Source organism: Lactuca virosa, chromosome 4 (assembly GCF_052849685.1).
Source record: "Lactuca virosa cultivar CGN04683 chromosome 4, Lactuca_virosa_CGN04683_v6, whole genome shotgun sequence".
Classification (NCBI taxonomy): domain Eukaryota; kingdom Viridiplantae; phylum Streptophyta; class Magnoliopsida; order Asterales; family Asteraceae; genus Lactuca; species Lactuca virosa.
In genome coordinates, this window is record NC_136429.1 from 153,709,436 (window position 1) to 153,721,741 (window position 12,306).

Consider the following 12,306-nt stretch of genomic DNA (forward strand, 5'->3'; position numbering starts at 1 on the left):
TTGGTTACCATTTTACATGATTGTCAAGTTAGTTTATCGTGAAGCCTTTCCTTAAGTGTTACCTACCTTCTTGTCGAGTTTTGGTTGTTTTGGGGATTTATGTGAAACATGGTGTGTAGAATATGTCAAGAGTTGGTTGTTGGTATCTATTCTCAAAGTTGAATGAGTTTTTTTTCTAAGCTTTTGTTAGTTTATCAATCAGTCCATCTATCTTGTATTATAAAGTCTCTCTATTCATACATCTAGTAATCTTTAAAAAATTTCATTGGTTTACATTACAAAATCTTTGCATGGATGTATTTATGGTCTAAGGTTGATGATGCCATCGTAGTCGTTGAAGCAAGAAATGGAAAAACATTGGAGAAAAATGACCAAATTTTACGAGTAGGATATAGAAAAACCATCCTTGGACAAGGAATTGGGCATCCTCTCCTAACTATAGCAGTCTTGCTATTCAAGTAGTTGCATCAAAGACTACCTGGTTTGGGTTTCCATGATTTACATTTTTATCTAATTTAGGTTTTGCTATTGGAAAGCTAATTTGATAATGTATATTTCCATATTTTGGTAAAAATAAATCAACAATTTTTATGTATTTGTTTTAATTGAGCCATCAATTTTTTTTATATTCTTTCCATATTTCGGTAATAAATCAACAACTTTTATGTATTTGTTTTAATTGAGTGATCATTTTATTGTATTGGGGTTCTAATTTTGATGTTTTTGGTTTGAATAAATAGATAAAAGCAGTAAAAGAATGAAAAAGTGTAGGTGTTCAACGACTTTAAGACTTTTATTATCATAATATCATCATTACACATACTAAAAAACTAAAATGGTAATGTTGCTAAAATGAAAGTAGCTTGCTATTATGAATTAAATATAAATTAGCATCTGAATTTCAGAAACTTTGGTAAACTAACACATGTATTCGTTTATTTTTAGCGTTTTATGCACTTTCGATGACGGTGACGATGAACTATTGCTAATACGGTTAACAAATGAACTTGAAAATATTTGATTAAGGTTTGAATATTATATAACATACCCTATACATCCATAACACAATAACAATTGTTGTTGATTTTACAATGTCGAATGTCGTTTAAAACTTTTGACTTTTGACTAATTAATTGAGTTTCTATTTTGTTGGTTTTGTTTACTCTTTAGCATTTAGTTGTTTGAATTTTTAATTGTTAATATATTTGGTTGTAGCATTGTTTATGTTAAATTATTAATTTAGTTTGTATTAAGTTGGTTTTAATTTGTCAATCGCGTATAAAGAAGTGTTTCGAAATTTATGATAAAAATAGTACAAGTTTTTTCTTTATCATATCTCTTTTTATTATTGAGAATATATATTTATTCATTATTTTGATTTGTAATTTACTTTTTCATTTTGTGTTGATGTATCTTTCTTACATTAAGTTGGTATTATTACACAAAAGATAAAATGTGTTCTTCTATTCATAGATTAAATCTTCTTATTATATTTGGTATATTAGGTATGAGACCCGTGTACTACACGAGTTTTTTTAATAAAAAAGTTTTAATATAATGTTGTAACCATTACGTATTTTTTTAAGTAATACTTTTACATAAATACAAATGGTATATTTAATAAAGTAAGTAAATGAAAATCTGCACTCTTGGCACGACGTTGTCATATTGGTGATTTAAAATCTCCAATCTATACTGGTTCATTCAAAACTCTTAAATCTATAATGCTTTCGGTTATGATTTCATTTATTGTTTTAGAGTCATGTGTATTAAAATAACATAACATAGGGTGCTACTCTCATACATTTGATTAAGAGTTAGATGCAAAAAATAGCAACATAAACTTATTGATTTATTTATTATAACATCCTAATTTGATTAATCAACCAGTAATAACAACACTTTTTGGGTCCTTACTTTTGGAATTGGCTTCTTTAATAATTTCAATGAAAAGTTGTCAACTAATAACTTGAAATGTTAGCATAAAATTGTGGATTATGTTAATAATTTATCTGATTAATTGATGGTTTTTTGATGCTTTTGCAACATAAATTTTACATGTATAAAATTTATAATTGATTTGATCCGAATTGATGGTTTCTTAGCATAGAAAGTGTTGCTTGCATGATTTACATTTACACTTGTTATGTCTAAGAAATTAGGGCATGGGTAGATATACTTGAAATCAGATTAACAATAACCTCTCTTTAAGGATGGGGGAATAATTATGACCATTACATTTTACTTGATTGTTTATGGAATTAATAGATAAATGACCAAAAAGTTATTTTTTTTTATTATCAAGCACTTGATTAGTTAAAAGCAAATTATTGTAAGCCCGAAAATATGGTATTTAAAGTTACCTAAGGTCATATCCACATCTTATTTTGATCGGAAATTTGGTATCTGTAACATTATAAAAGCGTGTATTTATTCTTTCATGTAGGGATTATGATTGATGTGGTGTTGGTGAGGGGTAAAATGGTCAAAAGAAGTTTGGTTTTATAAAATTATTAACAAAAGGACGAGACGTTTGGGGTAAAATGGAAACTATTTCAATCGGTTAAACATGAGTTGAGGACAAATTTCTTTTCTGATTTTCCATATACAAATTTTAATTTACTTTTCGTATTGTGTTTGTTTTATTTTTATAATCAATGTATATTTCATTATATAATATTATTATTATTTTTCGTTATCTCACAAATAAAAACTACCACATATATCTTGAAAAATAAGTTCACATATTCATTTGAATCAACAATTATAATATTACATAAATAAAAAAAAATATAAATATCTTAATTAATAATTTATTGAAAATAATTGATTATTAATTATGAATTTTTACTATAAAATTTTATTTATTTTTGTAACTATGGTTCCACATCTTATAACCTACTAATTATTAAAACCATATTTAAAAACTATAATATTCAAAGAAAAAAATTAAGAATTTATAAATAACCCAAAATGTTAACATTTTTGACTTTTTGTTATTTAACGATTATAATGTAAATTTACTCTACCAAACGACTGGAATCCGGTGATATCTTATCTTTCATCGACATGATTCAAATAAAACTCTTTGATTTGGGTGACCCACTTATTATTTTACACTAGCTAACTTTTGATATGAGGATATTGAGAAAACAATGAGAGGACCAGAAAGTCAAAGTCAAAAAGAGCGATTTAAAATAAATCGTCAGTGGTCCAAAGGTGAAAAAACAAGTCAATAGAATAAATCAGAGAGACAGAAGCATTTTAAATTTTTAATAAAACTGATCTTATAAATCAACGAGACAACATCTAGATTTTTATTGTATTTTACAAATAAAATTTCAAATATTTTATCAAAAGAAAATAAGATATTAGTGCATATACATATATTGTTTAGATATATATCCAAATCAAATAAATACTTTGGTTTATGGGCAGAGAGACAGAATCATTTGATGACATACTTTTAAAGATTTTGTTGTTTATAAAAATGTGACAGAAGTTTTCACACCCTCATCATTATTTAAATCAGATCTCCTTCCTCTGCCCTACCAAAATCTTCAAATCTGGGAACCCTCCCAGCCCATCAAGGAAATCATTCTATTTTATTTCTATTTTTATTCCCTGACAATATATATATATATATATATATATATATATATATATATATATATATATATATATATATATATATATAATCCGGATCCGGTACGAACCCAAAAATTGGTAGAAACCGCGAGAACTATTCTACAACAATCATTTCGTCAATGGCACAAACGTCAAACTCATTATTTGGTCGTGACGCGTTCGCACGCGGCGCACGTGCATGAAACGTAATACGGACTCGAGGGAATATTCATGCACGACGAAAGTCCATGGAACGTCATTTAAATGAGTTTTCCTTTTCTTTTTCATTTATTTTGGTTTTTTTATTATTTTTTTTATTTTTCGTTAAAACAAATTCAATTTTTTTTCTTCAATAGATATATATGCTCGATTTTAATGTTTTTATATTTTTTTCGTTTTATTTTTATTATTTTATTATTTTTTTTATTTTTTTTTTTAAATATTTTTGGTTTCTTTCTTTTTTTGTTTTTTTTAATATTTTTACTACTAGTAGGGTTTTTTTTCTTATTTTTATTTTTTATTTTATTTTTTTATTTTTTTTGATTTTTTAAACTAAATATCGGTTTGAATTTTTTAATGTTTAACAATTATGAAATTTTAAATACGAAGAATATTAAAAATCATAATATTTCCATTCATACTTTTTTTAATCATATAATTTTTGGATCATAAAATTTAGAATCATAGTATTTTGAATCATAACGATATTATGCATCATACATTTTTGGATCATTTTAGTTTGGATTATAATATATTGAATTAAATAAATTTTTTGTCCAATACAACATTTGGATCATTATAATTTTTGAATCATTTAATTTTGAATTATAAAAAATATAATAATTAAGGATCATTAAATATTTGAATCAACATGTTTTTAGATCATAACAAGTTAAGGATCATAAACATATTAAATTATAATATTTTTGAATCATAAATATTTTGAATCATCACTATTTGGATCATATTATGCTCAACATTTTTTTTAAAAACTTTTAATCTTTTAAAATCAAGTTTAGTATCTAAAACACATTATTTTTAAATTTTGTTTTTACAAAGTCATTAAAATAATGAGTAAAAGCATTCTTTAAATTTTTATAATTTTTGGAGAATTTTTTTTCCTGTGTTTTTTTATAAATATAAATTTGAATAAAAAAATTAAATTTTCATGATTGTGCTCACATTGTAAAAAATTAAATTTTAAGAACTTCGGTTTTCTCAGATTTTTTTTCAAAGAAAAAAAATTATGGCCGAAAAACTAAGTGGGTGGAAAAAAAATTCACCAGCCAATAACGGTTGAACACTTGTCATGCTGGGGTTGGGGGCACGTGTCAGCTCCTGAAGAGGCCACATGACCGAATTTTCTTTTTCTTTTTTATTTTTCTTTTAATCTTTTTGATTTTGTCAGTTATACCCTTCAAACAATTAACTTTCTCCGAAAGTTATCAAAATCTCGCAATTAATTACAAAAAAGTCATATCATCTCGCGAGATTTTGACGATAAATAAATCAAATCCTAGCCATTTATTTTTTTCAATCTTGAGGCCAAAAATAGTCATCGCGGTTCCTACCATTTTTTGAGTTCCTATTTGATCATACTTATATATATATATATATATATATATATATATATATATATATATATATATATATATATATATATATATATTCAACAGAGAACCATTTTAAACCTTATAACCACGGAACAATTATATTTTTCAAGTTTTAGAGTTTATTCTTTATCGAAAAAAAATCTAAAAATATCTAAATTTATAATTTTTTTATCCTCTTTCCATTGATATCAAATTCAATAATTTTTTTTAACTTTTTTGATCTATTCAGATTCATACTGTGAAGCTATACAGTGAAGTTGTACCGTGAATATGCGTAGATTCACAGTGTGAATCTGAACATATCAAAAAAGTAAAATAAATAAATAAAATCAAATTTGATATCAATGGAAAGAGGATAAAAATTTATATATATATATATATATATATATATATATATATATATATATATATATATATGATAAAAAATAATCTCTAAAAGTTGAAAAAATATTGGTTTCTTGGTTCTAAGGTTTAAAATGGTTTCTCGTTGAGCTTTATCGTGTGTGTGTGTGTATATATATATATATATATATATATATATATAATAGTTTTATATATTTTGTTAATATCTTTAAAATTAAATTGATATAATTATCATAATATATAATATTTTGATGTGTAACCAAGAGTTAAGAGTATCTAGTTCTATTTGAAGTTTTTTCTTTAATCGAAAAACGCTTATCCATATTGTAGAAGTTTTTCAATTAAAATTTACTAAATCAAAACATATAAGTTTATAAACTTTTGTTATAAGTTTATAGATTTTTAGTTGATTACCGGATATACCCTTAAGGGTAAATAAATCTAGGTACCCTTAAGGGTATATAAATCTAGGCACCCGATCTAATTATACAAAGTCGTTTTAAGTTAACTACCCTTCTTTTTTTCCTCGTACCTTATCACATCTATCAACTAGGTATTTACAAATATTCATCTTCATTTCCATTCGAAGGTTTAAAGAAAGAAGCCCTAATCACCCAATTAAAAATGGAGAAAAAAAGGGAATTGCTTCAAATGCAATCATCTACACCACAATCTTGAACACATATATCAAATCACACCAAATTGAAGCAGCCGAATGTCTGTTTGTAGAAATGAAGTCCAAAGGTATCCAAGTGTAACACCCTGAATCCCAGGTATATTTTCAAAAGCTTTATATTCATTTTATTGAAGGAACACGATGAGTTGGAGGCCCCAACTCGTCGTGTCGAACCTAGTCAGCCCGCGTTATTTATGACTTCTACTCGACGAGTCGGAGGACCCTAAGTCGACGAGTAGGGGCTGTGTAGGGAAACCCTAAATTTTAGGGTTTGCACCTTATTTAAAGAACTTATGGGTCGTTTCTAGCCTCCCTCATCGTCATATCAACCGGAGGAAACCCTAGATCGAGTCCTAAACCCCCATTGTGTGTGTTGAGAGCTTGAAAGGTGTTGTTTGTTGATTTTGGAAGGGAAACTTGAAGAGTGAGGAGCTTGGATCAATAAGGAGGAAGTGGATCTATCATCTACTTCGTTTTGGCAACCAATCTGAGGTATAAAGCTAATACCTTGACGCTCTCATGCTTAGATCTTCTTCTATGGACATTTATGGTCATTTTTGGGGTTTAATGGAGCCACTCTTGGGTTTGAGCTTGTCACAAGGACATGGTCTCAGATCTGGACTCCTCTAGGTCCCATATTTATAAAGCTATCAACTTTATTTTGTATTGGCCATTCCCCATGCCCTAAACCTCACTCTAGACTTGGTTTTCGGTGTTTAAGCCTCTTAAGACCTTGCATGCATGTAAAGTTTGCAACTTTACGTGGTAAACATGCCTTAGGAAGCTAGATCTACAATTTGGAGCGTTGGAATAGCTTAAAAACATCTGAATGAGAAATGGACTGAAGGGACTCGACGAGTTGCTTGGCCAACTCGACGAGTCGGATGAAGATTTCCTGTATTGGTTTCTGCATGGACTCGGCGAGTGAGGAAGATGACTCGACGAGTTAGTTAGGGTTTTTCCCGATATTTGGGCACCGCAGGGACTCGACGAGTTGTCTGGAAACTTGGCGAGTCGACCAGGGTTTTCACGACTTCTCGAGTTCAGTGGGCTACACTTGACGAGTTGGGTCAACATGGACTGTTGACCTTGACCGTTGAATTTAACTTTGACCAAGGGTTGACCAGTTAGACTTTTAAGGGTATTTTGGTAATTTGAGGTTCTGATGGACTTTGTCCTATGGTGGTTATAGGTGGTGGAGTTCGTGGATGTGATTCGGGAGTTTGATCTTATTACTACAGTTCGACATCGTGAGGTGAGTTCTTCTCACTATATCAACAGGGTCTACGGCACCAAGGCCGTCCATTTATGATTTGTATCCTAGTTATAGGATGGTTGCTATGTTAGTGATTGGTTAGATCAGTATCCTGGTTATAGGATGGTTGCTATGTTAGTAATCGGTTAGATCGGTATCCTGGTAATAGGATGGTTGTTATGTTAGTGATTGGTTAGATCGGTATCCTGATTATAGGATGGTTGCTATGTTAGTAATCGGTTAGATCGGTATCCTGGTTATAGGATGGTTGCTATGTTAGTGATCGGTTAGATCGGCATCCTGGTTATAGGATGGTTGCTATGTTAGTGATCTGTTAGATTTGTATGATTATCTGTACATGTTAGCTAGCGTATGATATTTATGTGCACATGATTGTTTGATTGGGGGTTGGGTTGAGGCAGGACCTGCTTTGTGCTGTAGGCCAACATACCCATGGCGGACCGGATAGACTGCAGACCCGGTTAGGGCATACTAGTCAGGCCAAAGGCCTGACGAGCAGTCCGGATAGGCTGAAGGCCCTGAGAGGCGGTCTAGACGTACCGAAGGCTCGGAGAGCGGTCCAGATAGACTGATGGACCTATGAGGCGGTCCAGTCAGACTGATGGCTCATTATGCATGTTATGTTTATTGGATTAGGTATGTAAGCCCATAACTATAATTGGTATGTACTTGACCCGAGAGTAGCATTGTCCATTTGGGTTGCCTTAACCAAAACAATATGATATGATAGATAATTGAGAAAGAGGTTATTTATGATTTATTAATATATTACAAGTATAATATATTAATTGTGAAATCATATTATTTAATTAGTATTGACCAAGAATTAATTTGGAATTAATTTAGTGATCAAAAGAGATTAATTAAATTAACGGGGACTGATTATGTAAATTAGTGATATATAGTGTTTGGGCTATTGATCCATGTTGGGCTAAGTTTTATGTAAGTATACATGAAGAGTTAGCCCACATGAGATATGGATCATAACCTAAGTGTATAGATTAGGGTTTACCCATGACTCTTGGAATCCTACACTATATATGTGTTATCCCTTAGCCAAAATCGTTGAAACCAAGCATTCTAAGAGTTCTAAGAGAACCCTAGCCGATTTTGGTGGTGCTTAACCTCTCTCTCAAAGTCCTTCTTTGTTCATGGTGTTTGTGAACCATTTGAGGTATCACACTTGAGGTGCTAAGCTCTTGAAAGGCCAAGAACTACAAACTACATCAAGAGGTATTCATCTAACTTGATTTTATATGGTATATCCTCTATTGTATGCTAGTTAGGATGTATGCTTTGGAAAATTCATATTGCATGTATAATTAGAGAAACCATAGATCCAAAGCATCTAGGGTTGCCTGTACACCATAGGAGTGTTATAGTGCTTAAAACCCAACAGTGGTATCAGAGCCTAGGATTGTTTTCTGTTATATTTGATGCTTGGTTATTTTGTCAAAGCTGAAAAATCGATTTTCTGGCCTTCTGACTGATAGAATCACCGAGTCCAATGCCTGACTCGATGTAACGCCCGTAGATCCGGGCTAGTCAATTTAGAGACGATAAACGTCAAAAATGACTTTTTAATAGAAGATTATTTAGAATGAATAATCTTAACCAAGTCATAGTATATGTTACAAGGGTTCCGTACATATACAGAATGCCGAAATCTGAGTTATAACGAAGAAGTTATGGCCCGTCGAAGTTTTACGGCAAAACCGGCACGGCACCGGGAGACGTAAATAGTGAATTTACGATAAAGGACTTTTTGGCCTTAGTAATCTAAACGAAAGTCGTAGAATATGTTAAACCGAGAGCGTCCATAAAAAGAACGCCCAAATCTGACTTCGTATGAGGAAGTTATGAATTTTCTAAGATTTGGCATAGCAGTGCACGACCCGAAACTCGGATTTTAGATCGAGCGGTTTTTGGCCTACACGACCTAAATGAGAATTGAAGATCTCATTAATAGGAACTCAACGGTAAAAAGACAGACGAAAACAGAGTCTGTATGTAGAAGTTATGAATTTTACGCGGATATTTAACAGTATAATCTCCTCGTACTGTTAAATTTAAGATCGGTCGAGAATTAGCCGACGGAGTCAAAATGAAAGTTGTAGATCTTATTTTTACCTACGCGTAAATATAAAGAACGTCAAAAACGGAGGTCGTATGTGAAAGTTACGGATTTTAGAAGTCGGAAGTGTGCTGTGCGAAAATGGGTGATGTGGCACAATCTTGGCCATTGCTTTCTCTCCAAATCTTGCCACTAGATGGTGACATGTGGCACCAAGTTCAGCCATTTTTCACCCTATAAATAGAACCTCTCCCACCCTCATTTTCTTCACACATTCCCATTCTTTCTTTCTCTCACTAGTTTCTCTCTCTAAGCCCCCAAACCCCTCGAAAAGCCTACAGAACCTCCCTAGCACGAGGCGGAATCCCCGGAGTGCTCGACGGCTCCGAGAAGAAGAGCTTTTCGGCTCGGGAACGCTGCTCCAAGCAAAGCCCGGTTTTCTATAAAACTCGCTATAAGTGAGCCACGCCTACGCTATTTTTAATATATCGTTTATTTAATTATAGTAACGTTATTAGGAACTTATAATAAGTACTTGGGCTATTATTATGGGTTATATAAGTATTTTTTAACGCTTATATAATAGTAATAATAGCTAGACTATTAATTAGTCTCGGCGAATAATAGACTAAACTCTAGTGGTAATAATACTAGGTTTCGTCGAAGGAAATTATTTTTAAGAAGCGAAGCGCTGTCTGAGTTCGGATTCACCACCTTTTCAAGTGAGTGCATAGTTACTTTCATCTTATACATAGATATGAAGTATTTTATATAAACTACGTGATATGTGTGCATATTATATGTATACTTGCTATCTATGCTGGATGAACAATTTTATATAAGTTTTATATGATTTAAACTGTATATGTATTTATATCTACATAATATGTTGGGTAAAACATGGGTAGATGAAATATGAGTTGGATGATGAGTTGAGAGGTGATATAGACCATGAGGTAAGGGTGAGAGGTGGACGATGTGAGAAGCCTTGTTCCCAAATGTTGGCCCTGTCATCTAACAGAGTATGGATGACAACCACAGACTATTCTAGACAGTCCAGTGGAACACTAGCAGGCTCGCAACCTGTAGGTGTTGTGAACGATGTGTTCACCCGGTGTACTCTAAACCCTGGCGATCATGCAGACTTGGTGCCTAAACCTTGGCAATCATGCAGACTTGGTGCCAAAACCCTGGCGACTATGCAGACTTAGTGCCTGTTGTATAAACCCTGTCGACTATGCAAACTTAGTGCCTAAAACCCTGGCGACTATGCAGACTTAGTGCTTGTTGTATAAATCCTGGCGACTATGCATATTTAGTGCCTAAATCCCGGTGACGATGGACTTCGTGCCGATTCCTTAGGATGATCCTTAGGAATGAATGAACGAGGAATAGTTGATTCTTAAGGTAGATCCTTAAGAGTAAAGAAGATAATGGGGATGGGTAATTGGGTTGATTGTTTGATGTTTAAACATAATAATTATATTATTGTGGGTTGAAAACCCTATGTACTCACCAAGTTTCCCAACCTGACCCACTCCAGCTTATTTCTATCACAGGTGTCGATATGAAGTTACATTACACTGAGAGATTTAAAAGAGATGTAGATCACTAGTGTAAATGAATGTAAGTTCTGTTTATGATTATGTTTCTGTATTGATGATGACATCCCAAATGTATTAAAAATGAATAAAAATACATTTCTTCAGAAATGCTTTGATAACGTATTTATCATATTTCCAGGGAACAAATTCCGCAACTCTTTTATTTAAAATATTACTCTGATTTTTAAACAAAGCATAAACAAATTCAGTCTTTTCTGGACGTGAAAATGGGGATGTCATACTCGACGAGTTCACTCACTAAAAGGGCAACTCGACGAGTCCAGTTCATGTACTCGTCGAGTAGAGGCTTCTGGTTAAAGAATTTCAAGTTTTTGGCCAGAATTGAATTAGGATCATTACCACAAACCGTTTTGTAATCATAAAAATCGTATTTTCTGATTTGGTGATGATGATCATCATCCAATTAAAGGACAATTGTCAAATTTTAAGATAATAAGATAATTATTTGTATTATTTGATATGAATTGCTTTGTTATGAGTTAGATTAGATCAATAGTGAAATGATATGGTAATGTTGTTAGTTAAAATTGATCTAAGTTGTTCTTGAAGTGAGCTTTGTAACTTGTGATCAAGTTATATGAAAAGTCTTATTCATGAACATTAAAACTCATAAGTTTTCATAAATTATGGAAATGAAAATGTTTTCAAGAGTTACAAAACTTGCCCTCAAGTTTTCGTATTTGAAAAGTCTCAAATTATGAAAACATTAACTCTAGTAATTGAAAGGTTTCAAAAGATGCAACTCTTGGGTTCATAACTTAAAAATTAATTAAATAGTTTTAATTTTGAATTTTTAATAACCTAGATGCTTTGAATAGTTCAATTACACCTTATGGACTTTATTAAATTAATTAAAGTGTTTAATTAAAGGTGTAGATTAATAAATCCATAACAACATGGTTTAACTTTAATTAAATTAAGAATATAATTTATTAAACCACGTAGTATTTTAAATGTTTAAAATACACCCTTATACTATATAAAATTAAAAGTTTAATATATTATATGTATAAGTAAAAGGTCAGTCTTACCGTTAGTAGGCCTCATTCACG